Source organism: Anabrus simplex, chromosome 2, assembly GCF_040414725.1.
Source record: "Anabrus simplex isolate iqAnaSimp1 chromosome 2, ASM4041472v1, whole genome shotgun sequence".
Classification (NCBI taxonomy): domain Eukaryota; kingdom Metazoa; phylum Arthropoda; class Insecta; order Orthoptera; family Tettigoniidae; genus Anabrus; species Anabrus simplex.
This window is the reverse complement of record NC_090266.1, coordinates 333,631,438-333,659,261: the sequence shown is the minus strand read 5'-3', so window position 1 is coordinate 333,659,261 and position 27,824 is coordinate 333,631,438. Positions and strand designations below refer to the sequence as shown.

Sequence of the window (27,824 nt, the reverse complement as noted above, 5' to 3'; positions counted from 1 at the left end):
AAACAATGAATTAATGAGTGACTGGAGTGTGTGTATCTATCTACAAAAGTTTTCATTCCGTCCCTGAAGAGGACGGCGGGCCGCCTCGACTTTAACGCCGCCTCTCAGGCCAGGCAGATTTAATACGGTGAAGGAGATGTTCAGAGACGGTGACAGGGTTGGCGGCCGTGCCCTATACTAGGAACTGTCCCGGTATTCGCCTTAGTGCAGAACAATGGAAAACTACGGAAAACCATTCTCAGGACAGCCGACGGTGGGGACCAGTACCTTTCCGCCTCCCGAATGCAGAGGCGTCGATTCACGGCAGAGCCGTGGCCAGCGGTCCTCTGCTCGGTTGGCCGGTCGGAGTGCAGAGCTGTCGGACCACGGACCTTGTAGACCGAAGCGTACTCTGCAACCGCCGAACATCATTGTGTTCCGGTCGAAGCAGCGCTGGACGTGAGAAGGGCCGTAACCGCTGCGAGGAAGTGAAGCCACGAGGACGACAATACACCAATAAGTCAGGAACGTGCGAGGTATATCCCTATCAGACAGCTCCTCGATTGTAGTCACATAGGCTGAGTGGACCTCGAATCAGCCCTCAGATCCAGGTAAAAATTCCTAAGCTGGTTGGGAATCGAGCCCTGATTCTCCTGGCGAGAGAAATGCAGGCTACCCCTACACCACGGATCGGGCGAACAGCCGGATACAACAGTAATATTCACTGGCAACAAAGAAAAAGAAATGTTGAAATAAAATACATATTTTTTCATGGATGGAACCTTCATGAGTTTCCAGTAAGCAGTTTCAGCAAATATATAAGTACCACTCATGCCGACCTAGGCAGCACCATGAAGAAACCAACATAGTTCCAGTTGTCTTTGTTCTGCTCCCGAACAAGAAGTCAGAAACTTACGCGAGGCTCTTCAGGAGAATAGTGCAAGACGTCACGGAGTAGAATCCTAAGACATTTAATGTCGACTACAAACTGCTACCATTTTAGCTTTGAAAGACATTTACGACGGAAAAGGCACAGGGCTGGTTTTTCCTCGTCTCAATGTCTGGGAAGGAACGACCAGGACACAGGGCTCACACCTCAACATAAAGATGACGAAGAGGTCCGGAACACTGTCCGATTGTCTACTGTAGATCGTTAGCCTTCCTCAAGCTGGAAGATGTGGGCGAGGGCTGGCTTTACAGTACGTACACGGAAAGGCATCGGCTCAAGGCACTACTGACTGATATTTTTAAAAATAAGTACAGGTGTGTGTTAAATAAATCATTACTACTAACAGTTTGGGCACGTTTTACATTATTATTTAGACATTACTAATCTTTTCGAAAATAACATAATATAATTATATTATAGGTAAACGAGTATTGTATATTTTATTTGTAAACCAAACCAATATTTATAAATAAAATGTGAAATAATTTTAAAGTACATAATTTGGATGCAAATAAAAAGTTAGAATGATAGACCAGACATTTAAGGTTTACTTAGTTGTATGGAATTTCCAAACTAAAGTTACGAGAACAGCGCGTCTTAAGTCAAGAAACTTCATATTACATTAAAAATAATTTCACAAAACAACTCTTAGAATAAAATATTAATGTATAACATTTTAATCAACGGTGTTCCTTCTTTGCTGTATTTCTCCTGAATGAAAATGTTTTGTTGAATCATGAAATTTTCTCCATATCACATCGTTTTTGGGTTATTTCGCTGAATAATGGCTGGAGAAACAATCCCTATCTCAGGACATGTGGGGCTGTTTTTCGAGAGAAAGCATCACACCACAAACTGAGTAGAGAGATGGCACAGCAGACTCAATGCAACTACTGGAAGATCAAATCTAAGGGGGTATCGAAGCCCTTAAATATGAAGCGGAGTCTTCTAGTCTTGCAATAGCAAGACACAAATTTAAGTAACCTAGAAGGAGTGAAATAAAAAGTATTCTGAACTGGATGAAAGGATCAAAAGATCAACCAACGAATACATAGCAGATGATAACGTTACAGGGTTTTTGGAAGTTGTGCCATATGTACTAATATTCGATTAAATATAAAGAGGGAAAGACGATTTAAATATAATGGCAAAGCTGGAAACACATAAATTATATTAATAATGACAACGTGATTATAGGTAATAGGAAAGACTACGAAAATGAATATAAATACAATTCTGGAGGCGCATATATAAATGAAAATGACAAAGCGATAGAAAACTTCCGAGGGAACTGGGCGTTACATTTAATGCCGAGAACAGTAAACTACGCAGGTCAATGGCGTTGCCGGGTCCTCCGACCCCTGTAACGAGTTAGATCCCTTCTATCACTTGCATACAAAGAATTGTATACCCGCTGTGCTGCACAGATATTCTGTCAATCTGAACTGGTAAGCCTCAGATCGCATGCTGCTTAAGTAAGTGGCGGCATTCCTTTGTACGCTACTGGCACTGTGACTCAACTGTCAGAACTAGTTATTCCTTCCCTAGGAAGCCGTCTGCAGCTAATGAGAATTCGTCGCTAACGCCACTGCACCCGGGATTGACTATTGGCCCAGCCTGTCGGGATTTAACTCTGCGAGTGGTGCGTGTTCGCCTCTTCCATCCCAAAAGAAAAGTTTCAAAGATTTGGCTGTCATTTGTGTCACTACAAAGCAAGAACTACCATGATTCAACAGTTAAAAAGAGCAAAACCTGTACTGCACGTCTATATATTAATGATCTATTGATTTGGAACATTCCTGTAAAACATGCTTCCAAAGAAAGTTGCATAAATTGTTAAGAAATGAAAGAGTTTCAAACATTTTTAAATGTTTAACTTTACAGGATTTTTATTTACTTTCGTAAGTAGTAGTTATTTTCTTGCCAATCATCGTTATCTGTGAAGATCATTTGCCTCAAAGCAGAAGAGCACTTACTGCAGTGCCAGAGTATGAAGAAACAAGAAATCGGACAAATTAGAAATACAGGGCCGAGAACATCGAGCAAGTAGTTAAATGAATTGCCAATATAATTATGTATCACTGACAATGAATTGCCAATACAGTCATATATATCACTGAAAGTCAAAAAGGTGTCCGGCTCCTTGAGGCCTTCAGTTCAGAGGGTCCCGAATTAGTTTCCCGGTCAGGTCGGGGATTTTAATCGTATATGATTAATTCCTCTGACTCGAGGATGGATGGATGGATGGATGGATGGATGGATGGATGGATGGATGGATGGATGGATGGATGGATGGATGGATGGATGGATGGATGGATGGATGGATGGATGGATGGATGGATGGATGGATGGATGGATGGATGGATGGATGGATGGATGGATGGATGGATGGATGGATGGATGGATGGATGGATGGATGGATGGATGGATGGATGGATGGATGGATGGATGGATGGATGGATGGATGGATGGATGGATGGATGGATGGATGGATGGATGGATGGATGGATGGATGGATGGATGGATGGATGGATGGATGGATGGATGGATGGATGGATGGATGGATGGATGGATGGATGGATGGATGGATGGATGGATGGATGGATGGATGGATGGATGGATGGATGGATGGATGGATGGATGGATGGATGGATGGATGGATGGATGGATGGATGGATGGATGGATGGATGGATGGATGGATGGATGGATGGATGGATGGATGGATGGATGGATGGATGGATGGATGGATGGATGGATGGATGGATGGATGGATGGATGGATGGATGGATGGATGGATGGATGGATGGATGGATGGATGGATGGATGGATGGATGGATGGATGGATGGATGGATGGATGGATGGATGGATGGATGGATGGATGGATGGATGGATGGATGGATGGATGGATGGATGGATGGATGGATGGATGGATGGATGGATGGATGGATGGATGGATGGATGGATGGATGGATGGATGGATGGATGGATGGATGGATGGATGGATGGATGGATGGATGGATGGATGGATGGATGGATGGATGGATGGATGGATGGATGGATGGATGGATGGATGGATGGATGGATGGATGGATGGATGGATGGATGGATGGATGGATGGATGGATGGATGGATGGATGGATGGATGGATGGATGGATGGATGGATGGATGGATGGATGGATGGATGGATGGATGGATGGATGGATGGATGGATGGATGGATGGATGGATGGATGGATGGATGGATGGATGGATGGATGGATGGATGGATGGATGGATGGATGGATGGATGGATGGATGGATGGATGGATGGATGGATGGATGGATGGATGGATGGATGGATGGATGGATGGATGGATGGATGGATGGATGGATGGATGGATGGATGGATGGATGGATGGATGGATGGATGGATGGATGGATGGATGGATGGATGGATGGATGGATGGATGGATGGATGGATGGATGGATGGATGGATGGATGGATGGATGGATGGATGGATGGATGGATGGATGGATGGATGGATGGATGGATGGATGGATGGATGGATGGATGGATGGATGGATGGATGGATTTATTGATTTAAAACGATCAGTGGAACCGACCCATAGTACATGCACAGAAGCTGGCGTAGAACAATAGTATTAGGCCTACTGACCAAGGGACTGCTTCTATAGCACAATACTGAATCAATGATAGTTGTAGTCTAAAGGGGTCCAAAATCCAAGTCAGGGGCCCCTCACAATGGTACTTACCGCTAAGAAAGTAGAACCATGGTATTTGTCATGTTGCGGTACTAATCAAGAGTAGCGTCGACTCGCGGTATTCCACACATTATGGTACTACTCACAGGTAATGAAATTCGCACATGTATTACAGACCTACGCTGTTTACCACATTGCGGCGCCATTTACAGGCAACGCAAACCTATGATGTTTATCACATAAGGGTACTAACCACAGGGACTCGTACATTCCGTGGTGTTCCTCATAGAGTGGGTACTAATCATAGGCAAGCCAGAACCATGGGTTCCCTCATCCCATGGTGTCGCTCATATAGTGCTGCCTACGCGCAAGTAAAAGCGACCCATGGTGTTCCCCGCGTGGTGGTACTAATCACAAGTAGTTTCATGGTTCTAATTTTTTATCACCCCTTGGTCACCCCTTTTAGTCGCCTCTTACGACAGGCAGGAGATACCATGGGTGAATTCTTCGTCAGCGTCCCCCACCCACAGGGGGTTGTGTGTTTGGTCCTCGAGAGGTATTTCATTTTACTCAAGTCCGCCGGCAAGCCGGTTAGGACCCCCCTATCCGCCACCCGGAACACGCCACGTGGGAGTATCACCTCTCCCCCTGCTTCGCCAGCGTAGCAGGTTCGTGGAACTGTCTATTTAATGCCATGTGAATGTCTTTTAAAGAAGCCAATGTTATCCCAATGCATTAGATTCTAACTGCATTCGACCTTCTCCAAGCTGTGACTGTGGTGAAGAATTCCAAACAATGCGAAACATCACCTTCAGATGCCTACATAGTTAGTTCGATAGTTCCGCGGAACTATCGACGACCTCCTGACAGCTTCAACAACGGCTATTCAGTGGCCTGCAACAACTGGACATCCTAGTTTAGTTTTTATTTTTCCATTTGTTAATTTATGTATTTTCTCATATTTTGCATCATTTCTGTGTTTTTGTATTTTTGTATTTTTTCTTTCTATTTCTCTCGATTTCTATTTTATATTTTAACAAGTTGCTTTACGTCGCACCGACACAGATAAGTCCTATGGCGACGATAGGACCAGAAAGGGCTAGAAGTGGGAAGGAAGCGACCGTGGCCTTAACTAAGGTACAGCTCCAGCATTTGTCTGATGTGAAAATAAAAAAACCACGGAAAACCACCTTCAGGGCTGCCGACAATGGAGTTCGAACCCACTATCTCCCGAATACTGGATACTGGCCGCACTTAAGCGACTGCAGCTATCGAGCTCGGTTTATTTTTATCTTGACTTCTTGTATTTATTCTGTGTTATAAATTATTTGTTGTTTTCCATAATGTTACTCAATTTGTGCGCGGCTTAACTTGTCCCATACGCTAAATAAAAAAAGAAATAAATAAATACAATTCTTGTTTCTCACCATCTGTTTACCCCACTAACAATAAGGAGGATTCTCGGAAGTCTTCAGAAATAGCGCTTGTAAAATTTACTTCAGAACACAGAGGAACAATTTGACCTCGAAGCCTTCCAGCCAATCAATGTCGAACTATGTTGTAAATTTCTGGACGCTTTGTATTGAGATCGCGTTGAGATCCACTTTGAAGAAAGGCGTTCAGCAAGGCCTAAAGTAAAATCTTTTAAGTCCTACTGGCTGAAGCAGTGGATCATTGCAGATCCCAACTTCACTACCGATGAAAGGGTAGTCTTCAGCCAAGCTTGAAGTAAGGAGGTAAGCTCATTTGTTACCGTGCGAGGGGCAGCGCGGTTTGGGTCACGTAGCTGTGAGCTTACATTCGGGAGGTAGTGGGTTCGAACCCCACTGTCGGTATCCCTGAAGATGGCTTTCCGTGGTTTCCCCGTATCCTAGCCCAGCCCACGGTCTCTTCGTTCCCCCTCCTAGCCCTTTCCCATCCCATCATCGCCATACGACCTATCTGTGTCGGTGCGACGCAAAGCACATTGTAAACAAGAAATGTAAAAGTAGTTCACTTGTGTCTTTTATTTTTTGTGACTGAGGCATTTATAGGCCTTATAGTTGTTTTGTTATAATGCTGTATAATTCAGGCTATGGTCAAAAACGATGCTATTTGTATACGAGAAGCTCAGAAAGTCATGTCCTGATCATCGATTCGATCAGATTTGGAGTTCCTGAAGGCAACTTCGGCAAGCTGCTGGGAGCCAATACAGAGCTGGAGGGAGTGTGCCATGCCCCTTGCGGAGTCCATAAAATTGTGAAAGGAGTTAGGGGAAGTTTTGAGCAAATATCTCGAAAGGTAGTTATCAGGGAAAACTGATAATTCAGGGTGGGAAGAGATAGTAAAAATAGATATGACAAGAAATATTCCTGCACCAGAAAGTTTATAGTTACTAAAGCAAAGCAAAACAGGCCATAAAAGCACTCGGAGGGGTGAAAGGTAAAGGCTTCCACTATCCGTCGACCGCCTTTGCCCCCAGGAACTAACCTAGTACTCACGTTTGGCGTAGGCTGAGTGAACCTCAGGGGCATGTGCACATCTAAACCTAACCAAACCCCATGGTGCAACAGCCCCGAAAGGGCATGGCTTATCAAGCGACTGCTGCTCAGCCCGAACGCCTGCAGATTACGAGGTGTTGGCTGGTCAACACGAGGAATCTTTACGACCGTTATACTTGGTTTTCTAGATCGGGGCCGCCCTCTCACCGTCAGATAGCTCCTCAATTGTAATCACATAGGCTGAGTGGACCTCGAACTAGCCCTCAGATCCAGATAAAAATCCCTGACCAGCTTGAAGATCACTTGAAACACAGTAAATCAATCAATCAATCAATCAATCAATCAATCAATCAATCAATCAATACTGATCTGCATTTAGGGCAGTCGCCCAGGTGGCAGATTCCCTATCTGTTTTCCTAGCCTTTTCTTAAATGATTGCACAGAAATTAGAAATTTATTGAACATCTCGCTTGGAAAGTTATTCCAGTTCCTAATTTCCCTTATCAATGATAGTCTGCATTGTTGTCATATATTAGTGTCCGTTCTTAAGATGCCTGCAAGTGTGCACGCCCATCGTGTTCTGAGTGAAATCTTTCAGCGTTTCGAAAGCTGCACTGAAGTCCGTTATGTAAGAAGGTCTTACAGTCAGTAGACCAGCATCCCTTCTGAAGTCGAGCTCTTTCCTTGACAAAGATTTCTTCTCGACTGTCTTTAATTTGAAAAAAAATTGCGAAATTGTGATTAATGGCTTCGTTAACTTCATATGTGGAATTAGTATTGATGTGTGAATTTATCTTGCTGATTCGTTTTGAATAAGGGGTTTGTCTAGCTGAGACAGTACGGGCGAGACACGAGACTGTCACTTCTGGAGTGAAGATCACTCAGCCTACATCAGTAATGAGTATCAGGTTAATTCATGAGAACAAAATCCGTTAGGCGCAGAACTACCAAAACTATCACCCTTTCCCGCTTCGTGCTACGGTTGCGAATAGGGGAAACTTTCGAAAATGGCCTTGTCTCTTCTAAAAATGAAATACAAAATGTGCAGACAACACACTGGAGATTGACTCGGTCCTAGAACAGATTCAACACTGAACTGAACTTACAAAGCATTCGTCGTCTCACACCGATGGAGTTCAAACATAAACCAGATTCAATGGATCATATTACACGGTACTAGTAATCCAGAGAGTTATGAGTTATGACACTGCCGAACCCATTTCAAACGAGCTGTTTCGTAAAACGCCGTTAGCAGAGGCGTCTTCCATGACGATCCACTCCATATAAGTTAGGCCTACCCACTGTACACAGTGCCAATCTCAATGTCCACTGACTGTCTCGAATAATTTGTACTGGGTTTGAAGAATCTTGTGTGAAGGGGCTTAACATCTAGGTCATCGTCCCCCGTACTGGGTTTGAAACCCATCTGCTACTGAGCGAGGAACACGGCGGAAATTGCTGTCGCTCACTGGCAAGCTACGTCATTCCTTGTAAAATACACAGTTCAAAAAATTTAGGGGAACATGTTTTATAACGTCTGGTATGTGAACGTTAATTTGATAGATGGGGTTCCAATGGTCGTACAGCACACCGTAAAGACCTTAGCTACTCAGAGTATGCCAAATCGACGTTATATTCCATCTATAGGCGTAGCCATGCAATAAACTGTAAGTGACCCCTCGAAACAGAGTGAACAGCGGTGAGTCCGTGTGTCGTTGTGAGGTACACACACTACTGCGGTCATTTCAGCACATTGTACGTAAACCAGCACACTCCATGAGACATCTCAACGAGGTTCAACTCGCAAGGGCCGTCACTTTGATGCAGGAAGAATGGACTTGTCGTCGTGTTGCTGCGGCTCTCAATGTCCCTACGTCAGTTATTCAACAGGAATCGCTACAATGAGAGAGGCCAGTTCACAAGGAGGGTTGGACAAGGTCGTGGACGCATGCCAGTCCCACAGGACGACCGACATCTGACCATCTGTGCGTTGCGGCGACGTTCAGCAACTGCCAGAGAACTGCATCAAAACTTCAGGAGGGTCACTGGAGTCAAGGTGTCTGACCAGACAGTAAGGAACAGGTTAAGAGAAGTGTCCTTACGACCCAGACGTCCTGTTCGAGTACTCCGTTTAACGCAGCAACATCGCGCAGCTCGCCTTCTGGTTGCCCGTGCCCACGCCAACTGTCAACTTCGCCAATGGAGACCTGTGTTGTTCACAGACGAGTCCAGATTTCCCCTGACAGCGTGATGGACGTCAGCGTGTATGGAGACGCCGTGTGAGCAGTAGATGCTAATTGTTGTCCAGGAAGGTGACCGATTCCGACAAGGTTCTGTGATGTGGGGTGGCATCAGTATTGATGGCCGTACGGATCTTGTCCGTGGTAATCTTACCGCTGCGGGGTACATCGACCAGATACTGCTGCAACTTGTGTTGGTTGCTGCATACGGTGTTGGCCCTGAATTCGTACGCATGCTCGACAATGCTCATGTAGCGCGCATCACCGGAGCTGTTTTGCGAGAACTGGACATTCAAGAGATGGAATGGCCAACAGTGAGTCCCGACGTTAATCCCATCGAGCATGTGTGGGATAGGCTTGACAGAAGTGTTCGTGGGCGTCCTGTTCCACCACAGACTCTCCAAGACCTCGAACAGGTTCTCATTGAAGAATGGGACCTGATACCACAACGTGACCTCCGACGACTTATTCGGAGCATGCCACGTAGATGCCAAGCTGTGATAAATGTTCGTGTAGGACATACACCATACTGAAGCTCTCCAACTGTGACAAAAATCCACCCTGGAGGACTTATCACTTTGTTTTCGGCCCTATTTGGACATTTCCGTTTGTGTTCTGAAAATGAACGCGAATCCATCTATGTTCTTTTGTATACTTCCAGGGTAAAGAATAAAGGTTTAGTTGGTAATATACCTGGGCGTGAGGTACTGTTTTGTGAAGCATTGCATACGTTTAAAAACATGTTCCCCTATTTTTTTAACTGTGCTGACTGAAGATGTGATCTGGAATATACGTACAAGGAAACGTTTTTCCAGCAATTCACCGAGATTATCACATTCGATACAGCCTCGCAGTAGTGCCTGAATTTTAGTTCAGGTAATAGGGCACTGTACTGGAAAAGGTAGGTGCCTTGGACTTGAAATAAGGTAGGTACTCGCTTAACATTATCCTGGAGAGTGTGTGCAGGAAGAAAAGAAGAAAGTTGAAAACCAAAGACAGCTATCGAAAGTCATCTCGTAACGATCCACTTCAATTCGGTGTTTGTTATCGCTGTTGGATGCAAAGGGGTTAGCATATTGCGGTCAACAGTCTCGTGTACACAGCGCACTCGGCTATGAAAATAGTTTATCTCTGATCTCTTAACTCAACAAATAGATTCCAAGTGATTAACTGATGAGGGAAATAATTATTTTCGGAAAGTAATTCATAGAAAGTCAAAATTCCTTCTCCAACTTCTAGAATAAAGCATTCCCACGCTTTAACCAATTGCATGTTGCGGAGAGTTATTAAAAAGATGTACAATGCTCGGGCCAACTTCCATTTGAACCTATTTGAGCCCATTTGAACCAACGATTTCGGTACGGTACTTCAAAGCCCATTGGGACTCTCTTGAGAAAAGAAATGATTTTTTCTTCCCATCACTTGTACAAAATATTGTAAAACTCACACTATTCAGTTTAATATGTAGCTTTCCGACACTTTGTTTCACCGGTCAGTTTTCATTTTCAAATTGTTGTGTGGAGAATAATATCAGTTCGTTTAACGATTTGGTTACGAAACATTCGTTTTTCATTAGGGATCTGTGCATTTGAAACTAATAGACCATGTACCTGCAGATATACTACATGCTTCAACAAGTAGCTTTACCGGGCGAGTTGACCGTACGGTTAGGGGCGCGCAGCTGTGACCTTGCATCCGGGAGATAGTGGATTCGAAGCCCTGAAGATGTTTTCCGTGGTTTCCCATTTTTACACCAGGCAAATGCTGGGGCTGTACCTTACTAAAGGCCACGGCCACTTCCTTCCATTCCAAGACCTTTCCTATCCCATCCACGCCATAAGACCTATCTGTGTCGGTGCGACGTAAAGCAAATAGCACAAAAAAAAAAAAAAAAAAAAGCTTACAGGCCTCATTCTGTGACTAGCAATGCACAAGACAGACACCGATGCGAACAAATTATTAACCTCATTAAAGATGCAACCCTGAAGGTATTCGATTCCAGCGGCTCGCTACTTCTGAACAGTAAGTATGGTTCCTGCAAATATTAAGGAATAATGAAAGGATGTCAATAACGAAACGAAGGACCGAACTAAAACTAGAAATTGACAGAGTAGATATGACGCCATTCAGTGTAAATACAAAATGCCTGCAGAGTGAGGTGTCGTGTTAATACAATGAAGAAAGCTGTTTACGCTAATTAAATTTAACAGTTCCAAAATAAACTTCAGAGACGAGCTCCTTGTTGTACGAGAGCATTCCTTTATAATTACTGGACAGAATATAACGCTGGGCGGCTTCGTTTCATCGAAACCAGCACAACGCTGGCTCAGCCCCAATAACCGACTCACCAGATTTAACTACAGTAGAATTCTCGCAGTTTCGTAATCGTTACAGGTAGTAAATTAGGCAAAGGAACTGCAACTAACTGAACGTTCTACCAAAATCAGTGGAGTAAAACTCTTGGTATCAATTCAATTCACCTCTGGCAAGTCCAAAAGAAATTAAAAAAAGTGAATGACGAAGAAAAAGAGCATATGCCAATGATGCATACCAACAAAAGCCCATAACAAGAACTTCAGCAATAAAGTCAATCAATACCCGTAACAGCCTTCAATACAACTGAACGAGTGAATTATTATTATTATTATTATTATTATTATTATTATTATTATTATTATTATTATTATTATTATTATTGCATTCACAGCGTACAGTATAAACCAGCGGTTCACAACCTTTTGAGAGACCATAGCACGGTATTTTTTTCTGTAAGACGAGGGCGTGGTCCTAACGAATTTACTCGGAAATACTTTCCAATATGTTTAATATTCATAGGCCTACATCTAAATAACGTAAGTTTTAACGAATAAGTATGGAGTAACATTAAAGAGTACACTTTGAAAACTGTGTAACATGTTGAGAAATAAATGCATTAATTACCTGTCCCTGAATTAATTAAATTTTGTAACAAGCTGTGGTTTCTTCAAGCTGTCATTAATTTATGCTCATTTTCATAGACAGCCTATTACCCCATTCTAACCACCAAAAATCAATATAATTTATAACATTTATAACAATGGCGCATGGCCTCCGGAGAGACTTTGTGCAGGTTTTTCGTGTTGAGTCCCTTGGGCGATCTGCGCGTCTGTGAAGATGGGGCCCTTACTAGGATGAAATCTAATGCCGAAGGCGCCACACAGACTCAGTCCCCAAACCAGAGGAATTAACCATTGACTGTTAAAATTCCCGGTCTAGCCGAGAATTGAAGCCGGGACGCCTTGCACGAAAGGCCAGTATGCTAATCAGTCGTCCACGGAGCCGCACAACGTTAATCATTGTGTTATTAAAATTATACATGATTTCGCTTTGAAAAAGAAATGGTAATGGGGAAAGTGATTATGGTATGCATCGTAACTCACTACAGAAGTCAACTGAAGATTCGCCTCCCATTGTTGTAATCGGCTTGGAGGCAATTTTATGGCCGATTATAAACAGCGGCATTCAATTTCTCGTATCCTGAAGGATTTCTGTCTGAACATTCCCGATTATTCAGAAACACTGCTATAAACAGCATAGTAATCAGCAGTCACGTCTCCTTACTGAGTGAATATACAGTATTTATGCCTTTGCTGGCAGGACCTAGTGTTTACAGTGCACTATGTCTTCTGGTATGGGCTAGAGCAATTTTGTTACTTTCATTGATCTGTCTGTCTTATCCTTGGCTTTGACTATATGAAAATGACAGGTATGAGCGATGCTAGTAATGCCATTCCTTCTGCACCCAGTCCCTGCTATGAGTGGTGTGAAAATGTTGCTCATAGGGTCGGTTGGTGCATGCATTTCAGTGGGCTTGGCAGACTGATATGTAATAGCAACTTCTGGCTCGGTGAGGAAAGCAACGGGAAACTACCTCACTCCTCATTTCCCTAGTACGCCTCTTCAGTGATGCCTAGGCCATCTATGACAGCTGATGGCAGAGCTGTTTAGGATCCAACCAGCCTTAGGGCTGAAGACTGAACATACATACATACATACATACATACATACATACATACATACATACATACATACATACATACATACATACATACAGTATATGTCAATTTGTGTTTAAAGAGGTGCATGCAATTGCAAGTGTATCCGTATTTACATGTAGACAGAATCGAAATTCCACTAGACGAGGAAAAAGTAGTCAGTGTTGTAAACTAATTTTTAAATTCTTATATTAACAAATATTAGGAAATATGTTTAAGGGGAGGTGTTAGCCCAATTCGGCGAAAAAAATAAAAAACAAACAAAATTTGTGTGTTATGTGTCCATTATAACCTCACTTACGTGTCCAAAGCAAAATTTTACGCCTAACGACTCTCCTAGTTGTTTAAATAGACGTTTACTAAGCATGCTGCATTAGGTGCCACACCCCCCTTTTTCTTTCGCTCCTCAGTTATCTTATATAATTATGAAATGCTTCATGTTTTCGAGTTGAGACATTTTATTTTCGGTGTTATGCACGTTGGCTACTCTGTAAGTTATCTAGTAGACATGCAGACATCGCTATTTTTTTGTTCCTTTGTTTAACTGTGACAATTTTTTTGGCGGTATCGTTGTTTCACATTCTTATTTTTTCATATCGTGTGTTTCGTGTTTACTTCAAATGACAAAACCAAAGGGTATTTTCAAGAAGAGGAAAGGAGTTAAAGGGAAAATAAAAGTTGTCTTGTGCAATAATAGAAGTCCACTTAAAAATGTGAGGTTAGAGCATACATCTGATCATGATATTAGAAACACAACTCCCAAATCCATTGGAAGTGCTTATAGACGTAAACTATTATCATTTGAGAACTCTTATGAAGATGAAGATGATTTACACAATGTTCTTGGTGCCCTGTACACAATTTTAGAATGAAAAAGTTATAGGGCCTACTCTGAAGGGCGCAGCAGTATGTAATGTTTGACCGCTCCTTCTTCGATCGGTATCTATCAGTATATCAGATGGTCATAGTCACGGACAGGACGATAGGTAAATGAGAAACACGAAGCACAGACTCTCTCAAAGAAAATTTTTCATTTGTAAGCAGAGACTTGTTCAAACGTTTCCAATTTTTTGACGGTGTCTGCATAACAAAACACCGCAGCCTTTATCTCGAGGTCAATCAATGTTCGTGTCCAAAAGTGAACAGAATTTCAGTGTAACAATCTAAAAGGAATCTAAAATTTCTTCAATATCTCGCCAAATCCCACGAGAGAGGATATGAAACTACGGACGGAAAGCAGTTCTTAAAACACGTCAGCTACACGTGGAGTGCGAGCGCGGTGCAGAATGTCCAAATGTAAAGGAATTACCATCCAGTATTGCTCCACACGTGTCGTATAGCAGCATGGGTCAGTAGGAGTTGAAGCATGGCCCTTAACCATAACAAAAGTCAGATTATATGTTCCTCTGTTCAATGTCCGACTGAGGTTCCTTTAATATTCGGATAGTTGAATGCCATTAGCAGGGCTAGCATTTTGATGGAATGTCATCTTTTAATACCGAGCGCGATAGCCGCAGTCGCTTAAGTGCGGCCAGTATCCAGTATTCGGGAGATAGTGAGTTCGAACCCCACTGTCGGCAGCCCTGAAGATGGTTTTCCGTGGTTTCCCATTTTCACACCAGGCTGTACCTTAATTAAGGCCACGGCCGCTTCCTTCCTAGTCCTAGCCCTTTCCTGTCCCATCGTCGCCATAAGACCTATCTGTGTCGGTTCGACGTAAAGCCAATCGCATCTTTTAATTGGTTCACAATAGAAATTGCTAACTTGTACAGAAATCCTGATCAAAGTTCCCACATTGTAGAAATGCTAATTTATTAAGGTCATTTTTGTCATTTTTTGCCATTTTGTATTTCAGATCATTTTCTAAAATTAGACGTCATTATTTGGTGATTTCAAGGAATTTATTAGGCTATTTTATACTTTTTGAATCATTTTCTTATATGTTTGAGGATTTTGAAGCATTTACGCGTGTGTTATTGGATATTACCGCAACTTTAAGAGAGGATGAATACGGAGACATGAGAATTTTCACAACACTTTATCAATCTGGGGACAAAAGAAACTTTATTCACCACTTCTTTGAAATGTCCACAATTCAGGAAGGACACCTCCAATTGGAGAAGTCCTCCTCGTGAACAGTTGAGATTTTCTACTGAAGACATGGAGCAAAGTTGTCTGCAGAATGTAAAGAATTTCACCTTGTTTTCTTCACATCGCAGAAGCCCAAACGCTTATTATAATGCCTATAATATAAATACAGACTAGGCCTATACCAACTTGATTAGTAAACCGATTGTAAAATTTAATATAAAAATTGCCATTTTTTAACGTTTTTGTATCATTTTACTGGATTTTTTGCCGCCATTTTATAGATCATTTTTAAACATGTTTAGGTCATCAAATTCCGGGCCCTGGTCACGAGTAATGCGGCTCCCGTAGCTCTCCCGTGGATATTACGGTAGTATTCAGTAAACGAGCCACGATATCTTGCTCCTTCCACTAAAAATTCCACATAATCGTAGGGAGGTAGATTCTTCAACGCAACGCAAGTCCCACCGGTTACAATGCAGTATTTCTAGCAGGCATACCAGAGTTGACCTCGAAGATAAAATAAAGCTTTTTTTTAATATTCCTGGAAGCGATGCATTCATTCACAAAAGAGACAGCGTCTATATAGTTTACACACCAAGACTTATTTATAAGCCAAAATGTACTGTACTGTAATACAGCATTTCAGCTTAAGGTAACCGTTCGTTATCGAATGCTCAAACATTCTATTACTTACCGAAATCAACATGCGATTGTGCCAAAATATACTGTGTTTATGCAATTGCTAGATTGGCAAAATACGTTATAATGATTTTCAGTACAAGCTGCTTAACCTTGCATTCACTAGGCTCCTCCGTATTACGCTTACATGAAGGGATGTCTAGGTTGAAGTACTTCTACAGACATCCATAGTAGCAATATTTTACGGTACTGCTGGAGTGGAGCAATGAAATAAATAACTTTCGTTCGGTTTTGATACCTGGATTGCAATTTAATACTATATTTTCAGTCCATCTAGATGGAGTAATTCGCTCATTTTGGTATATTAAAACATTACCATTCGAGACATTAGGTCAGATATTTAGGGGGTACAAATAAAGGAAGGTATAGTGCGGAGAGACACACTACCCATCATGCGTAGCCTATGTTGTTACCCTAGCAATAACACCTTCAATTCATACAAATAGGCGATTGAGATTCCAGACATGCAGCAAAACATAAACTGTCTGCGAAAAGACAAACACTTCGTAGAAAAGGATGACATTGGTCAAAACATTGTCAGATCGGTTAGGTATGAGGAGAATCTACTTACTACAATCCGATTGTAACAGCACTTTTATATTTCTATATCAACTGGACGAACTTACTTCATCGTTCCTAATTGCTAAAGAAAAGCCGCGCAGAGAAGAGTAAAAGGCTCTATACTGTAATCATCTGAACTGTGATGTTACGAATTTCTACTTTTCAACTCCCTGAGAGGAGAGTGGTATCTATAGGACACTACGCCAGAACTCTGGAAGGTTCTCTCAGATGTAAAAGGGGAAAAAATCCATGAGATCGCAGAAGCAGCTACAGAAGGGTGTAACCGTGTAGATACGCAAACATTTTGACATAGTTGGCAATGGCTATTGAATGTTTAACGAAATAATCGAGTGTAAAAACTTTTAAAAATATTTCGAAATGAGAGGTGTTTAAGAAACCGAGAGTTTCACAACGAAATAAAAAGTTCCCTTGATCAGAGAAAATATCTGAATTCAAAACTTGAACAAAATAACACTTAACACAGAGGTATCACAAGGATTCGTCACGCTAGGAAAGCAATTTGCTAAAGAATGGTATTACAGAAATTTGTGGGACAGTAACGGAAAGATTTCTTACGATTAATCAAATTAATGAATGACTCATACTATTCTAAATATAAATATACTGCCTGATTTCATTAATTTATAACTTTTGGAGAAATTGGCTTTCTTCCTTCGGAATTTGTATGCCTTAATGCCATCGTTCTGTGCCAGATGTACAAAAAGACCAAAAATTAAACTACAATCATGAGTTACCGTACTCAACAGCACGCAATACGACCATTTCGGTGTAGGCGCAACCACCTTGGACTTTATTGCAAACGAATTGGAGAATATTAGTCATGTGGTAAGTTATGACGACCGTCCACTTGATGACATCTTGGTCTTATCAATTAAACTGGCAAGGAGCCAGTCGATGGAGGGGCGGGGGAAGTGACAGAGCGCTTACCTCGTGCTTGCTACTGCTTGCTACACACCACCGGCACACAGTATCCGTCCGGTCACCGCGGGAGTCCACACACAACTAACAATCGCCCTATCAATCCCGTTGTGTCACAACAAAGGGCGCGAAGCAGTAGCAGCCGGGGAGCGCCCCCTGTAGACCCCTCCATCAGGAGCCTTATATGCGCAAAGAATCTGGCAGGGCGGCGAGTGGTGTAGGCGGAGCCTCGGGCCTGCCTGTAGCGCGCGAGCCTCAAGGAGGGTGGTGGGACAATACTGGGAAACAGAAAGTCAGGTGACTCCTCAAATTAGTTCAATATTAGGACACACTTCTTGGGCTGAAGTCACCCACTTCTCGTCTTGTAAAGCTCCAGCGAGCTGTTCTGAATCACGAACCATAAAAAATTGCGGGGCAAATTAAGTTAACCGATGAAGAACTGGGAAATTCCTTCCTACCATCACTCCTCCAGAATAGTACGCATGTCTTTATATTTGAGGACAGCACCCCACCCCGTCATCGTGACATTGGCCTAGTTCAGTTGGCAGAACCCATGCAGAATGAAATTTCGTTCGTATAATACGGGAGGTTCACGGTTTGTATCATGATCTCTGCTACTAAATGAGGCAAATACTGAGAAATTAAAGTACAGAGATCAACACAGCTTGTCAACTTTCGTAACAGAATGCCGCTAGGCTGTACTCCCTGTCAACACACTCCTCCCGAATATGAAACGCCGAGCGATGCAGGAGAAGAAGCCAGGAGAATTATCGTCTCGCTCTGCAGGGATTTTAATTCGTGACTGTCGAAACAATATACTATCTGTTTTGCGTCGCACCGAATCAGAAAGGTCTTAGGGCAAATATGGGAAAGACAGTGCTAGGAGTGGGAAGGAAGCGACCATGGCCTTAATGAAGGTGTTTTTTTAATGGCGTGTGGCCTCCGCAGAGGCCTGGTGGAGGTCTTGCGAGTTTACGCCTAGTAGGCAACCTTGAAGACGGCAAAATACCCAGCCCACGAGCCAGACGAATTAACTGTTTTAGGTTAAAATCCCCAACCAGGCCGGGAATCGAAGCCGGGACCCCTTGGACCAAAGGCGAACATGCTAACCATTTAGATGTGTAGGCGGACATGCATGGTGTGAAAATGAGAAACCACCGAAAGCTATCTTCAGGGCTGTTGACAATGGGCTTCGAACCCACTATCTCCCGAATGCAAGCAAACAGCTACACGCCTCGAACCGCGTAGCCAACTCGTTCGGTGAAACAATATCTCTAACACACACATACACACATCCCCCAATCCCTTCTGTCACTTTCCGAAAATAAGAATAAACTCCGAAATACTACCTTCGTCCAGCACGAATGTTTTAACGTAGGACAGGGCTACGAGTTGGAAGGAAACGGCCGTGACCTTAATTAACGTACAGCCCCAGCATTTTCCTGGTGTGAAAATGGGAAACCATCTTCAGGGCTGCCAACAGTGGGATTCGAACCCACTATCTCCCGGATACAAGCTTACAGCTGCGCCGGTGAAACTAGATATTATAGAATTTAGGCTACAACGCAATGCATTGCATACAGGTCAGGCAGAACGCACATTAATTCTCTTCCTTCTCCGAAGCTTGTTTCTATGTCGAAGTTTCGTTCTATAGCCTATAGGCGCAGTTATAAACAAGTCATTCAAAGATCTCGATATAAGCACATTCTCCACTGGCCTATATCTCGCGTTTTCAAACCTTAAGTGTTCGTGAAAGGTCAACGCATAGTAATTTGTGAAAATTATACTAATTAACAATATATAGTATTCATCTTCTGACCGACTTCTTGACTGAATGGCCAGAGTAGCGGCCTTTGGTTGAGGCGGTCCCAGGTTCGTTAGCGAATTGGGCTGGGTTTTTTAAATGTGCCTAGTTAATTCCTCTGGCTTGAGAACTGGGTATATTTCCCAACACACATCTCTTCATTCACATACAACAAATAACACACTGCACTACTAACTACAATAAAAACATGTAGTAGAAGAATACAGTACATTCCTCCACATCGGACTGGCGTCAAGAAGGACGTCTAGCAATAAAACTAGGTCAGATCTTTGTATGCATCACAGGTATTGCGAAAAGCGGAAGTATGATAAGTATTAATTTTGAGTACATCTGCCATATGGTTACTCCTTTCAGTTCTTGTGTAATAGCTCTGTACCTGTGATGCAGTCCAATTTAATCTACTGAAGAGTTCTGAAGACGCAGAGTTGAATAAATAAACATTGACGGTTCAGCTAAGCTATTCATTACTTGGGTTCGGATGTTCAGGAAATGTAATTTTTTCCCGTCTTCCGTTTTGGCTTTTTATTGGAATTAAGCAAAAATTGGACGTTTCCAAGCGCCATTAGCCTTATTTATACGGCATATAAATACATATTTTGCCATTTGACTGTTTTGGTCATATTTCGGTCATTTAAGTTGTTTACGGTAATATTTTGGGTATACTTTGCAGGAGAAAAGGTACTGTACTTGAAATGTAATGTCCGATGTTGCTTGTATAAAAATATTTTTCTGGCATTGTGACGAAACTCGAAGCTCGGGTCTCAAAGCTGAATAGTTGACGCTTATTGTATCTCGTCTTGGTTTATATCACTAGTTATAGATTAACTTCCTTTAGAGTACGACTTGCAGTGCGGGTATTTACGTCCACGGGAATGTAACCTTTCTTAAGAGACAAGCAAATACTACAAGGGCTTATATTCTTATCGGTATTAGAACCTGTGGCTCGTAACCACTTCAGGTAGCGCTTAAATTAACTTCCTTAAAAATGTCAACAGAGACAATTTGCAAGGCTTCATAGTTGTATTAACAGTGATAGAGCTGGCATAAGGATACCTAAAGAAAGTGTTAAATTAAGAAATTGCGTTGAAGAGGAAAAATCCTCTTTTGCAAAATGTGCGAAGTTACAGTAAGTGCGATTGTGTGTGTGTGTTATGTCCAGCAGCACTGCGACACAGCTAGACATAAAAATGCTGTGATGAATGGGAAATAAGTGGTAGGCCTATGTATTTATTTTACTATTTTACTTCAATTAAATATTTTGTGGCCACAACCAACGAGGTAGAATATAATACATAGAGTGACTAATCACGCTGACATCTTCGAAGTAAGTTGAACTGGCGACCGCCATGTCTTAACTGTATCTCATTAGGCAGAACACTGTGTAAGAGTGTGCCGAACAGAGCGGAAGAATGGCACATTTTCACACAAAACTTATTAATTTGGTATAACAGTTGGAGATTATTTGAGTTGGTGATGAAAATATCGGATGGAAAACGTAATTATTTGACGTGTATATGTCTTCCTTAAGCAGAGGTTCCCTTCAGAATTACGATGTACTGTAACTTAAAATAGAAGAAACAAAATACGGAACAGTTTGATTTTTCTTGAAGCGATATATTGTTAAAAAAATTAAATTTTAAATTATTTTATCGCAAAGATGTGGACATATCCACACATATCCAATTTATCAACATGCAGAAGAGTGTAGGCCTACGGTACAAGATTACGAATGAGGATGCGTACCTATCTAAACAACCAATAAAATTAAACACACTTTAATGAATTATCATGCATTTCAAAGGGAACCTCTCTACGTAACATTTTTACAACATAGACTGGAAATAAAATTTACACTAAACAAATTGAATGTTATATTGATCAATTAATAGTCACATTTCTCGATTCGAAACAGCTATCTCATTCACGGTTTGATCCTCCACAGTTCCGCCAACAGCGGTCATAAATAGCCTAGGCGTCACTGAAGAGGCGTACTAGGGAAATGAGGAGTGAGATAGTTTCCCGCTGCTTTCGTCACCGAGCCAGAAGTTGCTATTACATTTCAGTCTGCCAAGGCCACTGGAATGCATGCACCAACCGACCCTCTGAATGATATTTTCACACCATTCATAACAGGGACTGGCTGCATAAAGAATGGTATTACCAGCATCACCCATACCTCAGTCACTTTCATATTTTCAAAGCCAAGGATGAGACAGACAGCTCAATGAAAGTAACAAATTTATTCTAGCCCATGCCAGAAGACATAGTGCACTATAAACACTAATGTATATCTCACCAGCAAAGGCAAAGCGTGACGCCGGTTGAGTACATGTCTTTGTAAGTGATTCACTCATTTTTTTAACATTATTAGCCAGTGTCACTAGTAATGAAGAAGTAGTTTGGTAAAGCGCGGACTCGTGTTGCCATCCAGCCATGAGTACAGGCTACATGGTCCATGCAACCACGGGAAACTCAATCTGTTCACCAAGTAGAGATGCTATTAATGTACGAGGTGAGTAGGCCCTAACGACAGTAGGTTCGAACTCGGGTTTTACTGAATTTTGTTCATCATATACAGTGTAGTTTCCAGAGCATTTTGCACTTAGCATTTATTCAAATATATATATAATATTATACCATCTCATCGACCCAGACCTAAATCATTACATATACAGCAAAGCAGGTGGTGTATCTCGTGAACGCACGATCCCTAGTTCCGAAATGAAGAATCTGTGAGAAATACCCGAATGGCATAATTTATGATGCAGCTTAACACGACATGCACACACTTGATATGATGCACTCAATCGTATAACAGCTGCATTCTTTTTAATTTTAGTGTTGTTTTAGGCACCAGCCTCTAAAAGTTCCGTGAGCTGAACATGCAGAAGAACTTCCAGGAGTATGTCAACACCCAGAGGGATAATGTGCTTAGATAATCTGCGATCGAACCAGTCAACTTGGGTTTTCCAGTCCCACTGTAGACCACCATTCTAACATTCTTGCTACTGTTCTGTGCCACAAGTGAAAAGTGGGTTTCCAATTGAGCAAGTGTCTATAAGGAACTGATTGATATTAACGTAACACTCCTCTGCTCTAAAACAAAACAGAAAGCTACGATTGAAAAACTCAAAAATCTCATTCTTTGCCACGCATCAAATTCCCTATTAGCTCCAGCATACTATCTCGAGACGTATGGTCATTCATTTCATTTCGGGGAAGGGCACCCTGGCAATAGGTTCCACTTACGTTAGATGCAGTAAATTAGGAGTAGGAGCATGAGAACGAAGACAAGTCAAATAAGAACGATGGTGACGGGAAGAACTTCCCGGTCTTCCAGCGGAGCACAAGATTGAACATTTAGTAAGAGCTCCAATGATACGCTAGGCCATTCGTAACCTAGATCAGAATAAATCAATGGAGTTCTCCAGCCAAGAAGCTAAAAACAGCACGCAGTCATGTTTAAATCTGTTGAAGGACAGTATTCCATGCTACCAACCACGCCTAACTCGATTAAAGCTCTCGATTTCATGTGAATTACATGTTAACGTTACCAAACCAGTTAAGCTATGAATTTGTAGTGTGTGAAGAACACTCACATAACCCAACTGCTGTAAGCAAAGAATTTACTATCAAAATATCAGCGATACGTCCCTCCTTCACCTCGACATCTTGCATACAAATCAAGAACCGCTGGTCCAATATTAGGCCATGTCATTTGATAGTAAATCCCGCAACATCACAACATTTTTCAAATTAACTTTTCTTCACCGGTAACATCACACGCGGTACTAAGCATCAGAAAATCAAAAGAAACACACGATCGACTGCAAGATAAATGTCATTCATTTGAAACATATTTTAATTATTTCTTAAAAGACGTGAAAGTGTTAAAGATTTACCCTATAAGGTGTTCTTTAATATACCAGTAAATCTTGCGCCACTGGTCTCTCGGACTTGACCAATCTTAATGCTAACTACCTGTGGTGGCATTCGAACCTGCAATGCTCAATATAGAAAGCAATATAGGAGAATGTTAGGCCTACATCTATGATATTGTACAACTTATACGAAACGCACTACGTCAAGGGACCATCATAATATACTGTATCTACTATGGATTAAAGGCCACCGAATTCGCCACTATGCACCTACTCAAAGCAAGGCACTACGCCGCTCTTTAATCTACAATATCAAAAAACCTTTGTTGAACAACATCAAGCTCAGCCTACGATATCTGACTTCTCTCATCCGTATGAGACTAGGACCCGGCCTCTACCCCAGTCGTCTCTATAGAATAAAAGAGTTGGGTTCACCCCTGTATGTTTATGTCCCCCTATCCCAACGTGCCACAGATTCGAACTACATCATTTTAGAATGCAGGAAGTATTTAGTATCCAGTATTCGGGAGATAGTGGGTTCGAACCCACTGTCGGCAGCCCTGAAGATGGTTTTCCGTGGTTTCCCATTTTCACACCAGGCAAATGCTGGGGCTGTACCTTAATTAAGGCCACGACCGCTTACTTCCCATTCCTAGCCCTTTCCTGTCCCATCGTCGCCATAAGACCTATCTGTGTCGGTGCGACGTAAAGCAACTTGCAAAAAAAAAAAAAAAAGAATGCAGGAAATACGGCGAAGCGCAAGACAGGTTCTATGCACAACTCATTCAGTTAGGAACGCCATTACCAACAATTTTGCCTTTCAACCGCCTTCAAATCATCGCACAGTTTCCATAAATTTCAGACATAAAAATATGAGTTCCCAGTGATCAGATTCAATAAAATACGAAGTAATTCAGGCATAGTGTATGGTAGTGCTTCCTTACAAACAGCATGCTTGTTTATTTCGACTATTTGTGTCTTCACAGCGTGCATTCGGAATCAAAAGTCTACATACACCTCAATACTTAATGCAAATATAAACAAAACAGAATATTTTATTTATCACCACTTATAAAACCAAATTATAGACTTGCAAACACATTTTGTCATTGTTAACTAAGTGTAGAACTAACGGCAAGATATTGTTCATTTCTGAAATGGAAGAAATGTTAGGAATAAAAGTGAAGATACACTAACTATTTTTCACTTTCTTATTAGGTTCAATATTGTGTGTTTCCACCTCTTACAGCTCTCTCAGCTTCCAAACGCCGGAGCATCGATTCCACTAGGTTTCTGGTGACTTCTGATGAAACTTTACTCCATTCTGTTCGTATAGCAAGTTTCAAATCGCCTTCCTCTTAATGGAATATTTCCTAATCGTCTTACGGAGTTCTTTCCAAAGGTGTTCAATAGGGTTAATGTCGGGGGACTGGGGAGGTGAATGTAATTGCTTGGAAACAGTGTAAAACAGTCATAATTTCACTATTATAGTGGTATGTTTAGGGTCGTTGTCTTGTTGAAAGACTCGGGCATTTCCCAGTTCCAGTTTTTCAGCTGATCGTTTAAGATTTTCCCTTAATATATCCAGACACTTCCATTTATCCATTTTATTTTCGGCAAACGCTAAATTGCCTTTCCCAGCACTGGAAATGTAATCCAAAACAAGAACGTTCCCAACTCCGTATTTCACTGATGGGATAAGAATTTTCTTCTGGAGGTTTTTATTAGGTTTTCTCCAAACTTTCTGCTTCCCATCACACTGAAATAAATTGAACTTACTCTTGTCTGTGAAGAGAACGTTATTCCAATAACTGGAGTACTTATCTTTGTGCAATTCTGCAAATTCTAGTCGCTCCTTCTCAGTAACGGTACTAATGTAAGGTTTTCTTTCTTGCTGATCTATTCCAAAAACCCGCACTTTCTAATGTTCATCTTATTGTAATGGGATGGACTAGTCTGTGCGATATCCATTGCCAATTCAGTAGCTGTGGTTTTCGGTTAAGAACTGATTGTTCTAATGATGTGCCGTTTATCCTTATCAGAGAGTCTCGGAGGTCTACCACTGGGTTCATTTTGTACATTACAACGTGCCTTATAATTTCGAATATCTGTCTGAACACTTAAATGGATTCTTTTCACTATCTCACCAAATCTTCGTAATGAAAACCCCTTTGCATGAAGTTCAATTATAACTTCCTTCTGTGCAGTTGGTATTTCATTTCATGTGGAATGCATCTTCCAGCTCGATCACAGTGTTTTAAAATAAACCGTAATACATAAGTCGGACGATACCTGTGACCGAATCTTAACTGTATATTGACTCTTGTACCTTGCTTAGTACGACTCATAGGGTTGTGTGTGTTTATAGCTCATGCCCTTAGTACAAGGGCAGAAGTATTCACTGACTGCGAGCACGTCACAAGCGTAGGTATCAAAACAATCAACATTCAGTCAGGGCTGTCCAAAATATTATTGAATAATGGGGCGTATGTTAACTCTTGTTTCCACCTGTATATCTAGTCACATTTCCGTATACAATGATTAACCAGTGTCATGCTTGTTAACGTTGTACGGTGCATCATAAGCTGATTGTATCGTCGACTGGCCAAAAGCCAAAACTGAAATTAAGAAGAAACAAAACATAGGATGTGAACACTTTAACAACGACGCTACTCAGCCGGTGTTTATAAAGTTAGAGCTGAACCCTGCTCTCGACATAATTCAAGCAAAGACCTATTGAATTACTGAAAATACACGTGCTCTTATAATAATAATAATAATAATAATAATAATAATAATATATTTACGCCCCATTAACTACTACGGAATTTTGACACACTGAAGATCCGGAATTTCGTCCTCCTGAAGTCCTTTTTCGTGCCGGCAAATCTATCGGCGCGAGTCTGATGTATCCGAGTACCTTCAAACATCCCTGGACTGAGCCGGAATAGAAGCCCCCTCGTACAATACAGGAAGAGATGTAGGCTACGGAAGTACAAACCCAATGGATGGTGATGATTTTACAGTAATTTAGGTGACAGAGAAAAGCCGGGGTGAATGGAGGATGACAGGTTACTGAGGAGACTAAAGAGCTCTGCCGTGAAGAATACGAAGGTTGAGCTGTGGTTATGTTTCATGTGCGCGGCTTCAGTCATCGCAGTCAACAGCCCAGTGTACTTAAGTGTGCGATAAGTCTAATGGTTGCCTATTATGTTATACTGGGGATAGGATTGTATGTAGTCTACATGTTAGGTATTATCCTATCCCAGAATTCATATGAAGCTGAAAAAAATCTACTTCTACGATGGCTGATAGATTCCCTTCTCAACTGTGTTATCTGAGGGCGAGTAAGCTCCGTTCTAGTTCCTTGAAATCAGGTTTAAGTAGCTAGCAGAGACAGAAATATAGTAGTAACAGTGCGATCATTAGTAATATAGATACCCGGGCCACCAGGGTAGAAAGCCAGCAGCTAAGCTACTGAGCTAATCCACCGCCTTATGCTTACCTTTCACTATAAAATAATTTGTTTCAGAATGAAATATCAAAATAGTTAACTTTCAAGATAATTCAATCACTCCCTTCCTACTGTGCGATCCGGAAACCGTTACAGTAGCTTGCATTCAGGAAACAGTAGGTTCGACACAGACTATCGGCAGTCTGAAGATGGTTTTTAGTGAGTTCCTCATTTTTTTTTTTTGCTACGGGCTTTACATCGCACCGACACAGATAGGTCTTATGGCGACTATGGGATAGGAAAGGCCTAGGAGTTGGAAGGAAGCGGCCGTGGCCTTAATTAAGGTACAGCCCCAGCATTTGCCTGGTGTGAAAATGGGAAACCACGGAAAACCATCTTCAGGGCTGCCGATAGTGGGATTCGAACCTACTATCTCCCGGATGCAAGCTCACAGCCGCGCGCCTCTACACGCACGGCCAACTCGCCCGGTGTTCCTCATTTTAACATCAGACAAATGTTGGGCTGTACCTTAATTACGGCCACGGTCACTCCCTTCCCAGTCCTAGACTTTTCCTGTCCCACCATCGCCAAAATGAAACCGAATTGGTGTGACGTTAAACCACCAACAAGGAAGTCTTCCTAAGGTGAAAGATCTTACGAAGTAGGAGACAATATGGTAAGTATGGTTTATTCATTGCGTTAAGATGTGAGAAAAAATAAGAAAGAACTCACGTTATGAATATAGTGCGGCACTTTAACATTAAGTCCGGTAAGGATACATTTTGAAGGCAAACTAGTCCAAGAGTCTCGCGACGTCCTGTCCCGTTTCATCTCGAAATAAAGACGTTTAATATCCGTCGAGCACATTGGCAAGCGCTCAAGTTAGCTACACTCTACTACTCTCGCATCGGTATGTCAAAGACACACAATGGCACGTGGAGCGTAAAATTCGTTGTAAAAGCTAAACACCAGCAAATAGCGATTATAC

At 41.9% G+C, this 27,824-nt stretch overlaps 1 protein-coding gene across 5 annotated transcripts in view; it reads right to left on the bottom strand.

The window, feature by feature from the left end:
- The window catches only part of cher (filamin-A), a 754,003-nt gene that overhangs the window by 196,838 nt on the left and 529,341 nt on the right, over nt 1-27,824 (bottom strand). Inside the window, exon 1 of one of the 5 annotated variants that reach the window (XM_067140708.2) lies at nt 17,686-17,823. The exons of the other annotated variants lie outside the window; for them this stretch is intronic. The gene's annotated coding sequence lies outside the window, so the exon portion shown is untranslated. Of the gene's footprint in view, nt 1-17,685; nt 17,824-27,824 lie in introns of those variants that run through there. 5 annotated transcript variants of the gene reach the window in all.